Genomic DNA, 15,931 nt, shown 5'->3' on the forward strand with positions numbered 1-15,931 from the left:
TGTCTCGTGATTTCTGTAAAAATTTGTAATTTCAGTCCACTTTTAGAAAAGGCGGCTCCCCTGTACCTCCTCGAGAGAAAACATTGGAATTGCGTTTCCATACTTTTTTTTTTTTTCGCTATGTTAGTTCAAACCATTCGGGCTCACTGGGTATACCATTTAAGTTCAATTAGTGAACCATTTGGTTTTCATAGGTGTCCAATTATTGCCAATGAGAAACACCGATCATATAAAATGGTCGGACTCAATGGATGGCGAAAACACAAATGGTTTTTGACCAATTCATTTCAGTTGGAAAATTCCCAATTGGACCCATCGACTTTTTTTTTAATGGGAAGGGGTATTCAGCATCACTGAATGGACTAGGTATACATCATTCACGCAAAGGTAAAATGAAAGACTGGGCCAACCGACGCTATAGCTATGATGCCCTCTGCAGCTGAAGTCCACATTCCCTCTGAGACACCAAAACAGTCAAGGTATAAATACCTGAAATGCGCATCTGCTCGCACCACTTCAAGGGAATTGCTGAGGACATGCGCGTCTGGGAAAACCCTATGACAAATTGCTTATATAGTAATTCGGAGCAGCCCTAGGCAAAGAGGCATATAATTCTGAAAATAGACAAGACTTCAAGCACGCTTCGTTCATCTATCTGCAAGGTACAGCGTGATGACGTCAGCGTATGCTTTGACACGCACTGTACCGCTGCCTAGCAATGGGAGACGTGTAACACGAGGATGACGATGCACAGCCAAGAGGAACGGCTCCAATGCCAGAACAAACAAGATGCGGGAGAGCGGGCAACCCTGGCGAATGCCACGTGTTGCAAAAAAAGAAGGCCACTTTCGCAACCACCAAGAACCAATGTGCTGCAAATGTCCTTATACATGTCATTCATTAAAAGAAAAAAAGGAATGCAGGAGAGAGAGAGAGAGAGAACTTTCATTGTTTAACGGAATAGCGTGGGTGGTTTCCTCAGTCCAGGATACCTTTGGCATGGGCTGTCTCCCGGGCCCTGGTGAGCAGGCTGCGTTGCTCAGAGAGACCCGTGTGAACCAGCTCTGCCTCCCACTCTGCTTGGCTGAGTGCTCGAGCTTCAAACCGTAGGTGTCAAGGGTAGCATAAATGTACCCATGTTCCAGAAAATCGAAAGCCTTCTCTTGGTTCAGGGGCACGAGTAAACCTTGAGAATGGCAACAAATGGTGCACTTTATGATATTGCTTGTTACTGAAGACAGACTATGGATGTCACAACCAGGTACTGAACAAACTTGGTGGAAAAAAAAGGGATGGGAGCGGTTTTCCGAGACGTCAGACAATTATTTTGGCCAATACCTCGTAATCGGTGTTTAACATTAGTAACTGGTCAAATATTTAGGGGAATCCCCCAAGGTGGAGTAGATTGTAGCCGTATGGCTGCGCTTGGGTGGATGCAATGAGTAATTACTCCCTTATTACAAATCTACTCCACCTTGGGGGATTCCCCTAAATATTTGACCAACACTATTCCCACTTCGAGTTATAGATCAATTCGCTCTCGCCCTACCATCTGATCTGCTGACCGTCCTGGTTAGCTCAGTCGGTAGAGCGACTGCCCCGGAAAGGCGGTGGTGCCGGGTTCGATTCCCGGATCAGGACGAATTTTTCTTTAACTACGAAGTTTCTGAGAAAGCTGTATAGCTTTCCTTTGTAGCCGTATGGCTGCGCTTGGGTGAATGCAATGAGTAATTACTCCCTTATAACATTAGTAACTGGCCACCTATCCCGCGGACGGGACGAAGAAGCATCATTTGTAGATATGAGAACAATGCGACCAGTTCTGAAGGACTCTGAAAGCATTTGTTAACTGAAGAAGAGCTTAATCTCTGTGAAAAGGGGACCCATCATCATCATCAACCTGACTATATCCACTGCAGGGCGATGGCCTCTCTCATATTCCTCCAATTAACCCGGCCCTGTGCTAGCTGCATCCACTTGACTCCTGCGAACTCCTTAACCTCATCCACCCACCTAACTTTCTGCCGCCCCCTGCTACGCTTTCCTTACCTTGGAATCCAGTTTGTCACCCGACCATCGGTTATCCTCTCTTCGTACTACATGTCCTGCCCATGCCCATTTATTCTTCTTGATTTCCACTAGGATGTCAGTAACTTGAGTTATTTCTCTGATCAATTCTGCACGTTTCTTATCTCTTAATGTTACCTACCCCTATCATTTTTTTTTGCTCCATAGCCCTCTGCATTGTCATCAACTTAAGTGGAACCCTCTTTGTTAGCCTCCCACTGGGACCCACTGCATGCCAAAACTGGATGTAAATTCCATCGGTAGCACGTCCAGCCCAGTTTCTGGCCCCCTTCTCACAGAATCCAACACACATATTTGATTCCACAAGAGGACGGCAGAGCGACGAGGCTGTAATACTCGGAGTGTGTTCAGACGGAATAACCGCGAGAGACTGGAACATGTCTGCACAATAGTTCGAAAATATCTAAAGAAGGCGCAGAAGTTCCTCTGATCCGGATGTGGTGGATGAGTGGAGCAGATTTCAAAAGCAGGGATTTCAGAAGGGCGAACCAAGGCCTGATATGCAAATCGAAGCACATAGGGATGGGCTGTCTCACTGTCAGGACACACACAGCTAGACGCTAGTGTCGTTCACGGAACTCCTCCGTCCAGGCACACTTCGGTGCCGATGCATGGGCACGGGGTACACTGCGCGATGCGAAGTTTGGCAGTCATCATACGCATCTCGTCCGATACACGAATTCGTAGGGCATGACCATCTCTCGTCTCGGCGTCATACGAACGTCTAAACACGGCCTTGTAAAAGGCATGTGTACTAGCGAAACGGGGACAGCGAACGACAAAGAAAACGAACGGTGGTCGGTGATGTACGTAGTACCTGCGACTCGAGGAAGTACCGCGGCGCCAAGTCCATGCAAAGACTCCCACATGGATTAGCTCAAACAAATTCTAGGGGACACTTTTCACCAGTAAAGTGCGATGAGGCGAAAGCCTCTATCGCGCAGTGGTCCGAAGCCCTCCACTACGGTACTTCTTTCTCTCTGTTTTCACTCCCACCTTCGCGAAGACGCGCGTATGCTACTAGCAGAGATATAAAGCCCCGCTTTAACCGAGCCGTATTAACGTGCCTGCGTGGCCTAGGGATAACGTGAATGCAGGGGTATTGGCCGGCATAGCTGATTGCGATATCATCCTCCCATATGAAAGGAAAGGCCCGAGTTGGCAGCGCCTATCAAATGTAATGTCAGGAGGCGAAACGAAGTGGCGTCCGTGTGCTGTGCGATGTCAGTGTTGTTGTTGTGGCTGTAGGAAGAAGGAAAAGAAAATGCACGGGCCTGCTACTGGCTCTGTAGCTGAGCCGCCTCCGCTGCCTCGTGCGGACAGAAGAGAATATAAAGAAGAAAAAAAGGAAGAGGGAAAGAAAGACGCGCGCCGCAACACAGCCGTCGTCCACCACCAGCGGTGGTGTGTGCAATGACGGCCTACAACAGATAAAAATTTGGTGCCAGGCTAGCCCCCCGCCGCAAGCGGCGGTGACCCACCTATACCAGCCCCATCAGGAAAACCCACCAGTCTCGTTAAAGATCCCCAGGTGGTCGAAATTACTCCGTAGCCCTCCACTACGACTCTCTTTCTCTCTTTCCACTTTCACTCCTACCTTCATCCCTTCCTTTACGGCGCGGTTCTGGTGTCCACTGAGTAAGTGTGACAGATACTGCGCCTTTCCCTTCCTGTGAGCCAATTATTATTATTATTATTATTATTATTATTATTATTATTATTATTATTATTATTACTATTACTATTATAGCCCTACGTCCAGTTAGTGCTCGGCTATGTCAGCTGCCAGCTGCCGCCTCCCATGTAACAAAAGCGTTACGGACAGACCGACGGACGGACGGACACGATCCGCGAGCATGAGCCATTACAAGCTATCACCCTAAAAGCGTCAGCGTAAAATGCTCGAGGCTAGCCCAAAAAATAAACATCGAGCCCTTCGAAAAATCAATAACCCGATTAGAACAAGCGAGCGCATAGAAACAGAGAATTCTCAAATTAATAGAATTGAACATGCAGTCGTATATGCTGGCGTGCTTACGTGGTAGACTCGTACTCAAGATGACCAAACTAACGACATTTGAGCGCGAGCTAAGTAAAGAATACATCTACACTGAAGCGCGTTTTAAATGACAGCATGTCGGCCAACTTTGTTCTAGTAACGTTGATGTTGGCAAGGAGAGGAGGAAGAGGAGGTGGAAAAACCCGTTTGCTACCCTGCACTGGGGGGAAAGGGGTGAGTGGATATAAAAGTGATGGGTAAGAGAGGGATAGATGAAGTCAGTATAGTCACGTCACAGCTATATCACGTCACATCACAGCAAATCACATCAAGATTCTAGGTCACCGGCAGCGGCAATCGTTGGCGACGAAGGCCTTCCAGGCACTGCTCCGCTTCATAAAAAGGGGAGGTGGTGAAGGGTGGCAGTTCTTGGCCCTACGGGGCTGGGACGGTAGGTCAACGCCGCTTGCGGCGGGGACTAGCCAGCCACTGATTTTTATCTGTTGTAGGCCGTCATTGCACCCGCCACCGCTTCGGTGGTGGTGGACGACGGCTGTTGTTGCGGCGCGCGTCTTTCTCTCCCTCTTCTTTTCTTTCTTGTCTATTTTCTCTTCTTTCCGCGCGAGGCAGCGGAGGTGGCTCAGCTACACAGCCAGTAGCAAGCCTGTGCATTTTCTTCTCTTTCTTCCTATAGCCACAACAACAACTACTTCATAAAAACCACGGGCATGAAGTCGGCAATATAGACCTCAAGGATCGAGGCATGTGACGAGGGGTGCGCGCCGAAGGAGAACCTGCTTTTTTGCGGGCGAAAAATTCTAGGGGGCACTTTGGTCCGCTAAAGTGCGATGAGGCAAAAGCACCTGTAGCGCGGTGGTCCGAAGCTCTCCACTACGGCACCTCTCTTTTTTCACTCCCACCTTCCTCCTCTACCGCGGCCGCGAGCATGATTCATTAAAGACTTTCGCCGTAATATTTAGGAGGACATACAAGCTCCTCCTTTAACAGTATGACGCGACAGTGCAGGTATACCACCCCACATATAAATCCCCGCTTTAAGCAAGCCATATGAAATTGACCGCGTGGCTTAGGGGTAATGTGAACGCAACTGTCCTGGCAGGCTGATTCTGATCTATCACCGAGCTCTCATGTGAAAGGAGAGGCCCGAGTTGGCAGCTCCTGCCAAACATAACATCCGGCAACTATGACGTCATCATTTAGTTCAAGGTACAACTACGCCACTGATAACGTGATCAAATTAAAGCGTTACGGACGGACGGACGGACGGACACGATCGTGGTCGCGAGCATGAGCCATTAAAGGCTGTCGCCTTAAAAACCTCGTTTCCAGCCGGGTTTCCCTGCTGTAAGGAGCGTCGGGGATGTGCCCGTTGCTGTTTTGTACGTGCAAATATTCGTAAGTGCACTTAAACGATACCAGTAATCAGAGGTGGGCATTTGACCTCAAAAAGTGCAACCTCACCTCAACCTCAATAAAAATTTCCTGACCTCACTCAACCTCAACCTCACGCTTTGAGGTTGAGGTTTGATCAGGTGACCTCACCTCAATTTTTCTGATGCCACCACCGACCTCACTCAACCTCACACCAAACTCAAACTATGAGTTTGAGGTCGGTCGCTCGACCTCAAGAAAAGAAAAGAAATGAAAAGGTTTTTCATTTGAGAGCACTAACTATAAAACGTCATGGCACGCCAGAATGACGACAAATTTTAAACATTGAATATTATGAGGCTTACTTGTAAAGTAAAAAAATTGAAATGAACATTTGCTAGCGGGGCTACTGATTCATAGCAGGCTGACCTAATAACGGCAGTATAATTGGTCAGTTTCAACTCTTCAAATTTTATTTTTATTTGTTTTGATATGCTAACTTTTGACCTAATTCCCGCTGTAATGCTTGTGTGTCCTTGGCGCTGCTGGATGCGAACCCCCGAAGGTCTGCAGTGAAACGTCGCACATATCTGTGACTGTCAAATAGTGTTTCCTCATGACAAGCAAGTCATAATTTCTTGGTGAAGACATTGTCCTGCGATTTGAAATCGAATCGGTTGACAAAATCAGCAGCAATCTAATGTTCCTTCAGTGTTACGTCTCAGTTACACCAAAAAAAAAAAATGTAGATCGACCACTTACGTATATATGGAAGTTGTAGTACCATAACATTCTTTTATCAAATGGACGTCTGACGTGGGACTTATCGCAAGAGGCGGACAGAACAAAATGTTGCCATATGCAGAGACGCTTAGTTACGAAAAGGTAAAGCGCGCTTGACTTTTGACATTGCGCTACTTTCGATAATCCTGGCGAGTGGGTTGTGCTGTATAGAACAAACGCCGTGACAAATTATTGGAAAGATTACCCTCCCTTCTTTTTATAATAACTAACGGTGAATTTGCAGCCCCAAAACATTCCTTTTATCATTAATGCGAGTTAAAGAAATAATACGTTGGATTAGCGATAACGCGCACATTACCTTGAGATGCCGAGAGAAGCTCAAAAGCTGGTTTCCTTATCCACACAGTTTCTTGTCGCAGTGAATGCATTCCAAGTTTACAGTGCTTTTCGTTTCTTTTGCGTGGCTATTGTAACGGAAATGGCCTTAGATGTCTTTTTCAATTCGACAACTGCGCGCGCGCACATCATCGTCGGTATATTTAGATTTTTTCGCTATATCTGCCATAACCACACCTGCTATAACCGCAACCATGTCATGCACCCTCGACGCCGAACGCAACAATGCCATAGACATCGAAGAAGAAGGGCAGACCTCAACTGGAAAGGGCGGAAACTTCCGTCATAAATTACAGCAAGTCGCCGACCACGGCATGGCTGCGTGTCTTCGCTTGAAAAAAACGGCAACGGTAAATGGCGAAGAACACAGCATGTTGTTTAGATGCTGCTTTTTTTTTTTTTTTTTAAGATTTCGGGCGGCTCACCGACGCCGTTTGGGGGCGACTTCCAAGCAGACGTTCCAGGAACGATTGGTGTCGATGAGAACGTGGGGCTGAGACACCAGCTTCTAGTCGCGACGAGAGAACCACGCCCACTGGGAGAATGAAGCGCGAGCACTTAACCCATGCTACGGGAGTTGTTTCATTTTTCTTCGACTGCACAATATCCGTCAAGAGAGGAAGACTAGCGGGTGGTGAGCAAGGTGGCAACGCGTCTACACGGAGGAAGAGCAGAGTTTGAACACTGACTAGCGTGTCCCTCCTGCGAAACGATGAGATGCCTGCATGGTCGACAAGTGATAGAAGTCCGCGCAGCCGCCGCGGCGTTCCGAGAAGCGAGAAGCGTATTTATATTTCTTTAGACCAACAGGAATACGCCAGTCGGAGGTATAGCGCACAACCAAAAGCTAAAGAAGCAAAAAAGAAAAGAATGTTGCGAGAGAAAAAAAATCTGAGAATTGTCTTTTCTGATTTTTTTTTTTGTCTTTTTTTTCTTAGGCGGAGGGGGGGGGGGGGGGGAAGGGTGACGATTGGCCGTACCGCAGAAAAGCGGCCGGTTGTGAGTAAACGCGGGTGCACAAACGCAAGAGGGGGCACTGGTAATTGACCACACAAAACGAAAATAAGAAGTGAGGAAAAATAGGGGTGGTGCAAGTGTACTGAAAAACTAAAGAGAAAAGGAGACGCAGATCTTCACTCGCGCATTCACACGCTCGAGCACCTCGCACACATCTCGCTCTCTCGCCCACACTGCCACTGTCCTTGTAACTCTCGGCCCCGTTGACAGAAACGCACTTAAAAATACCTAAAACTCACAAACTCCCAGAGGCGCGCGTATGTGCAGTGGCTTACTTTCCAAGAAATGCCGAGGGGTTCCCGCGTCCGCGCGTTGTCCGCTAGTTGAGATCGGACACCGGCTGCGGAACCGAAAGAACAGAAGCCAGCTTACGAACAAAAGGCGCGCCCGCCACTAGCTGCAAGCTTTAAAACGGAAGGGAGGCTCTCGATAAACAAACATGTAAATGAAAGAGGCGCAAGCTCATGTAGGGTATGAGAAAGGAATGACTGCAAGCAGTCGTCAGTCACATGTCTGTTCTTCAATTATTCTTCGAGAAGGGCACATTAAATTTATCTTTTTATGTAAGGGTTAATTTAATGTCTAGTGAGTAATAATAATAATAATAATAATAATAAAAGAGTGGATTGCACTGATACAACTACGATCTACCATCATATTGCTTTCTTTGGTTTTAACTCGTACTATATACAATAGCAAAAGCAGATTTTATTTACTAAAACACAGTCTTCGTGGGGTGACTTCTCGTCAAGCCATTTATCTCTCGTCTCTTCTGCATCCTTGTTCTTTCCATATGCCTCTCTGAAACCTCCTCTCTCGTGCCATCCTTACCAAGCAATTTCTTGGTTGCTGGATCTTGAGCTTCCCTCTTTTCTACTATTCTAGCCTTTTTTTTTTTTTCCGAGAAGCCGACACACGCAAGTAGGTCTGGAAACCCTTCGAGTTTGCGCAGACTTTCTTTACTTCCCAAACTCGCTCGGAATGGTTGCGAGATCTTGTTTCACCTTCTTTCGAGTCTGCAGCCGTCGTCCGATCCCACTCGTTTGCCGCGCTGCACTTTACGCCCCCCGCCCCCCCCCCCTCTCCCTTTTTTTTCGTGTCGAACGCAAACGCACAGACGCAAACTGTTAGTTACGTGCGCGTTGGTGGCCAAAAGAGTGTGCACGACAGGCATTATGAAAGGTGTTTGCCGGCTATTTTATCGCTGTGGGAAACAATAATTTCGACCTCACAAGCCGACCTCACTAAGTTACGACCTCACTCAACCTCAAACTCACGCATGAGGTTGAGGTCTCATTTGCTGACCTCACTCAAAAATATTTCAGGTATTGCCGACCTCACCTCAACCTCACCTCACTCCGTGAGGTTGAGGTCATTTTGAGGTTGAGGTTGACCTCATGAGGTTGCCCACCTCTGCCAGTAATACCAATTTTCGATTGGGACACGACAGCCCTTGAACGCTTCCGTCTGAGGATACGGCGATCATGATGCTGGCATGCCCTTGGAAGCCGTCTCATGGCAGGGCTAGCTCCTTCAAAATGGCCTGCTGAAGAAAATTAATTGCCGAACAAGAGTCTCTAAAAGCAATTGCTACTGATCGCATGCCATCCGGGCCTTTGAGAGCGTGATCGGTCAGCATTCAAGCGCTATTCGTTCGGGAGGGCAATAAAGCAAGCTGTTTGTTCTCCCAGAAATACATGAACGCACTAGATACCAGAAAAACTGTGCTTACTGTAAGTACAATATCGAGGCCTTCCAGCGAATGACGCCTGTCGCTTCGCTCTTTGCACAGCTGAAAAACCCAATTTGGTCCGCGAACGGAAGAAACACATGCCGTTTTGGCATCTTCGATCGATTAATCGCATTCCACCACGCGAAAGCTTGACGGCATTGAGGAAAACACAGCGAATTGTCACCAGACGAGACCGAATCTAGCCGAATCCACCGCACCACGCCACCAGCAGCTGGATGTTTTGCCCACCAGGCCAAGCCACATGGCGGCCGAACCCTTCGCCCCTCAACCGATCCGTCATTCATGACGCAAGAAAAGGATTTCGCAATTTGCGGAGTGGGCGAATAAATCACTTCATTTGCTTCAAAACATTACGCAGAACTCACATTAAGCGTCGTTATGCAAGGCGGAAAAAATAACGCGCATTGAAAGTGGCACGAAAGAAGAAAAGACTGTGTTGTCTTTTCTTTTTGTTCAACACTACGCTGCTGCTTGGACTACGCTAGTCGTTGAGCATGGAGGAAGGAAAACTTGAGAGGCCTTGACGTCATTTTTTTTAAGCCGGCATGGCATTTCGGCCGCGCCGCGACTGGACTCTGCAATGTCTCTCCTCCTCCTTTACCCTCTGCTTTTGCTTTCTCTGCGACGCTAACGTAGCTCGGGCCCTTAGCAACGCTGTTGCTAGTGGCCCGAGTTTTCCTAGCAACATGCCGTTGCTAATGGCCCGGCTTGTCTAACCCTAAATTTTGGCGTCACTTCCGCCACACTTTCTCCGATGCATTGGGAATAGCAAGGGCCTCTCCTTAGTTGTTTCCTTCCTCCATGTCGTGGAGCCATTTCGCGGAGCCCCCGATGAGCCAAGCTATGCCAAGCTGCGCATGAGCGAGGAGCTAGTGACGTCACACGGAGCACAGCTGGAGAGCCGCATAGGAGCCGCCGCTGACTCCTCCGCTGCTCGGGTGACTCAGGTTCAGAGGCACCGCCGCCGCGCCAGCTGCGCATTCGCCAGGAGGAAGTGACGTCACACGGTGCACAGCTGGCGCGTCGGGGACACCGCCGACTCCACCCGTCGCCATCGAGCTCCACCACGGCGCGGTGACTCCGCGATGCCGCCGCCGCTGCGGCGTTCGCCGCGGATGTTGCTTCCGCAATTCTACTCGGGATGGCCATTGGTCCACTAACAGCCAATTTGTTTCGAAGGGTTGGACTCGAGGAAGCACGAATCCTCCTAGCTGGGCCGACCCACTGAGGAGTCCGAGTCAGCTGCCGAGGGGTGATGCCGCTTCAAGCTGAAAGGTTAAAACCTGAGGATGCCTCCACACTACATCCACTATGTCCGACAATGCCTTACTTGAGGTGGACGGCAGGGATGCGATTTCGGCAGACGGCCTGTCCGTTTGGCCAGGTACGTGTAATCGGTCACTGAACAATTCGGAGACGACGACGACCATGTGTCCTCATCTCCACTCTCCAGCCACTGAGTGAGCAGGGCGAACAGCGAGACGCTTATCTCTCCAGGACCGGCGGGTGGTTTTTCAGGCACCAGGGATTAAAGTCAGGAGGGTATCGGGGGCCGAGACCCTCCACCAGTATTTAAGAGGGGTCTGAGACGCCCTGTACTCGAATGTATAAGGACTGCAAGAAAATGAAGCAGGCTGGCATTTTTTATTTTTGTCAGTGGTTTTCAGATCATTTCTTCTCTGTTGTTCCCGCAATTACGAGGTGAGTTTTAATTAGAACTATTACCATATTTTCTAAAACCTAAGACAGAGAACGATAATTTCTCCCTTGTGTAAAAAACAGTGTGCAAAGCATGCCACCAGTCGCTTACTTTCTCTCTCCCTATCTCCCGATGGAGCCATACTTTAGTAAAGACACCGCGTTTTAGCGCGCAGCACTTCTGACCGCAATCGCCGATTTCGCATGGTGGCTATAATGAGCGGTCTGACACCTACTCTCTCTCTCTCTCTCTCTCTCTCACTCGCGACATGGTCGCGCCTTCAATGATAAGGCCTGGCACACTGTAATAAGGAGGAGCGGCCTCGCATCTGCAGCCAATGAGTGAGCTAGTGGCGCGTACAGTTACTCCAGACTGAGTAACCGCGTGTCGCTCGCACACCCTCAAATTTGTATTCTCTCCCCTGGCGTCAGTAGCACTTCGGCCTTGTGCGCACGTTGCCCTGTGCACGTAGCCCTGTGCACGTTGCTCATTAGGCCTTGACTCCTACCGCTGACCGCACCGCTCGGAGATAAGAACCACTGCAGATGATGTGCAGACAGCTTAGGAAGCGGCTGCGCTGCGCTTTTGATGACAGTAGCTAGGTTAAGGAGTGCTATGCACCTGCTTCGCATTGGATTAACTATGTAAATCAGCTGTAATTTATAATGCAGGAATCATTTACCGCTGCATTTTCAGCTCCCATTATCCGGCCTCATTGCGCGCGGTGAACCCGCATCAGGAGAAGACCGTCACCATGCGGATGGGCTGCCGCGGCACATCCTCATCGTGACGGTCAGGCATTTAGAACTGTGAGGCCAAGCCTGGCCCGGGCGGCTTGCAGCCCACACCTGTGGGCATTGGTTTTATATCTCGCCGTTGTTGTTGTTGCGACTGCAGGAAGGAGGAAATGAAAATGCATGGGCCTGATACTGGCTCTGTAATTAAGCCACCTCCGCTGTCTCGTGCGGTCAGAAGAGAAAATAGAAAAGAAAGAAAAAGAACAAGAGAAAGACGCGTGTCGCAACAGCCGTCGTCCACCACCGAAACGGTGGCGGGTGCAAAGACGGCCTACAACAGATAAAAATTCGATAGTAGGCTATCCCCCGCCCAGCTGCGCCACAGACGTTGCTGACTTTCTTCTAGAAAACTGATTCTTTATCGTGGTGCCCCTCGTGAACTACTAACTGACCATGGGCACTGCTTCCTGTCTAGAATGATTGACGAAATTCTCCATTCGTGCTCCGTCCGCCACAAATTCACCACCGTTTATCACTGCCAGACCAACGGCCTCACGGAACGTCTAAAACGTACACTCACTGACATGCTGGCCATGTACGTGTCTGACGACCCCCGGAATTGTGACGTTCATCTACCCTTTGTGACGTTCGCTTATAACTCATCTGTCCATTCTACAGCTGGATACCCTTCATTTTATTTGTTATTTGGCCGACACCCGTTACTGTCCTTCGACACCTCACTACCCGCGGCAGACGCCACCAGTACTTACGCCAGTGATGCCATCGCCCGCGCTCATGATGCCCGTCGGATAGCTCGTGCCAGGCTCTCTGCATCCCAAGACTCCCAAAAATTCAGGTACAGCAGCCGCCATCGTGACGTCCACCACTCCGGAATCTCCCCGTGCCGTCGAGTGGGGTTATGCGAAAAACTTTTGCCCCGTTACACAGGCCCTTACCGTGTTTTGCGCCCCGTGACCGACGTCACATACGAAGTTGAATCTGTGTATCCGAAGTCCTCGTCCACAGCGCAACCCTCCGAAAGCCCTATTATGTACGTTCTATTTCACTAACGTAGAACGCACCGGGACTGTGCTTTTTCCCGGGGGAGGGGGGTAGTGTTACTTAGCGGCATTCGCTGGTCGTGTTGAGGATGATGAATGATGAAGTGAGACAGACGCTGCGAAGAAAACGACGCTGAGGATGGTGAGATCTGTGCTGCCATCAACGTTAGTCGGATATATATACGCATACGCATGCGAATCTTCTCTCAGCCTCCGAGGGTGGCTGTCGAAAATGACAAACCACCGTTCATGCCCTGACAGCGCATCTCTGGGAAGAAATTTTACAAGCTGCTCACGCAAACCGATTGCGGGGCATCTCCTACATACTCATGATGCGCATTGCAAGCCACGTCTTTCCGACGATGCCTCAGATTACCTCGAAACGTGCAGAGATTTCCAACGAGATGGAACGCCACCAACAAGGCAACTCATTTAAAGCCAATAGCATCATCTACAAGATCATTCAGCATATCGGATCGGGCAGGCCTCTTTATTTGTACTTGAATTTTAGTTTGCGATCGCAAGCAGATATTTGTAGCCGTTGGCTACTATACATGACCTTTTACGCACAAGCAAAATTTTTCCCACTAGTAAATCATCTCACGAACACGGGGGGAGAGCTGCAAGTTTCGTCACGCCGCCGGCGTATCCTTTTTGTCTTCAAACGACTACGCATGACTCCACGGTAAGTATATTTGGCAAGACAGTTTCAGCGTCAAGATCGAGCAGTGCGTGCCGCAGGCCAAACTAAGGAGGCGCGGAAGGCCAGCAAAAGCCGAAAGAGGCGCGGAGGCGTTTAGTTGCGGCTGCTCTGTAGGTGTGTCTGTGATCGTCTGGGTTTTCACGACAACGTACCTTGCACCATTACCACAGGCTTGCCATCTTATCCTGCAAGAAACGTATCCTTCTGCTTACCTCACTATAAATTGCAGTTGTGTACCGGGCATCTGTCGCTGACTTTCGCGTTATACGGTGGTGTAACTGTTGCGTTCAATATTCTTTTTTCTCTCTTTTTCACCCTTTTTAACTTACCTTATACAGCGTGGTAAGGGTGCTCGCCAGCAAAGAGAAAAAGAGAGAGAGAGAGAGAGAGAAAGTCACTGCATTGCTTCATAATAAACCCCTTCCTACAGGCTGCATAGTAAGAAGCTATCGCCCGTAGAATGTGCAACGTACTAAGCCTATTTAGAATTTGCTAATCGCCCGCGTCATATTTCATTTAGTAACACCTTTCCTTTTATCCAAAAGTTTCCACTTGGCGATGACGCGCGTGAGGTGGCATACGGACAAGTTTTTTCTTTTTTTTTTGTTTCTCTATTTTTGTCATGCTCGCAGCCGTGCAGGAATGCCTGCAGTGTGCGGACAGTATGTTGCGACATTATAAATGTGAGAAAATATATTACGCGCGGTTGACTGAACTCTCCCGCCCATGCTGGCACGAGCGCACCAGCGCTTTGCCGCGCACAGCCTCTCTCCGTCTCGCAAGGCTAGATCACTGCACGGGATCGGGCCGACCCAAAAGTTCGCAAACACACCGGCCCCGCAGGGAACAGTGCCAGGTCTGGACCGGGCCCGTTTATAGGGCCTGTATCCAACTTTTCCCCCGTTATTGCAAGGGGATCTGTACTGAACTTTGAGCGTTCGGCAAAAGACACGGATGAAACAGGCTACGGTGTAGGCTGTGAAGGAAGTTCTATCGATGTTTATTTATTTACTTTCAAGTTGGCATCTACTATAGTTCAAGTAACACAAATTACCGACATTAGTCGTTTTTGGAGCGTTAGCTAATAGATCGTTTCTCAGTTTCTCGCCGTTGTCATCGGCTTCTGCAGCGCACATGGCAGTTGACACAGTGGAGGAGAAAAATCCCCCTTTGCACTTAAAGGGACTAGGAATGACGATAGAGAAGGGAAGTGGGAGAGATGAATTAGGGTGGGAGGAGGCGGGTGGACAGAGTGGCAGTTTAATATAATTCAGTTATTTTTTTTAAATTACGCGCTTTGTTGAAAAGAGAGGTCTGCAGCTATTCATTTGCAATACGACTATTCTGATTTCGGAAGAGAGTCGGAAGAGTTTTGTGTGCGCTTCAGTACAGTAAATACTGCACTTTAAACTAAGCGTCATTTATATTTTCGCTTCAACATGTCGAAACTTCAGCCGGAATTCCGACAAGATGCGCGTTTTTTGAAAATCAAACCGCTGTCGTGAGTCTCATAAGTCTCGTGGCTGGTACTGGCGGTCAGCTACAAATTTCTCAGCGCAGTGAACTGTCTAATTAAAAAAAAAAAAAGTGCTGGGTAATTTCGGTTCATGAAATAATTAACGCGACTCACCTCTTTGTTGAAGTCTGGTACTGGTCACAATATAAACAATCTTCACGGTATCAAGACCCTTATACTCTGAAGTATTATTGTCCACCTCTTAAATTGGTATTGGTGCATGTTCAGTCCGTGTCCCCAAGCTCCTGGATAGGTTAATTCAGTTCATCAGGCAAGGTTCAATCCGCTGGACATACGTGATGACTTCGAGACGGGCATAGAGAAAAAAATGTATTAAGAAGTAGGAATTCAGGGCGCGCAGGAGCCGCCCACTGCAGGAAGCGTTGCCGGTGCCTCCCCACATCAGTTTTCTGTGGTGAGGGCCAGTTTGCATCAGGGCAGGTAAGCCTGAATAAAGCAGCTGATGACCAGGGCAACTTCTAGGAACCGTAATCTCTTCGAAAATGGTCGTCGTCCGCAGGCTGTAGTGCTCAGTGAGACTGAAGATCGCGCCCAGTTCAGGCAAGAGAGCGGGTTTTGTCTCTGCGATGTCATCCGATCACTGGCACGCAATGCTGCGTCCGCCGTCCCCCTTGAAGTTCGTACTACCGACTCCTCTCCGGCGAGACCTCTGTCCACAAACAAAAGGGAGACGTTGTCTCTTTAAAAGGGGTCTAAGGTATATGCATGTTGTATGGGTATAGAATTAGAACTAGAATGGGCTGATGAGCGAGCAGCGGTGGGAACAATTGGAATAAAATCAGAATGGGAATAGACCAGTAAGCGA

Source organism: Amblyomma maculatum, chromosome 2, assembly GCF_055883805.1.
Source record: "Amblyomma maculatum isolate TAMU_Amacu chromosome 2, ASM5588380v1, whole genome shotgun sequence".
Taxonomy (NCBI): domain Eukaryota; kingdom Metazoa; phylum Arthropoda; class Arachnida; order Ixodida; family Ixodidae; genus Amblyomma; species Amblyomma maculatum.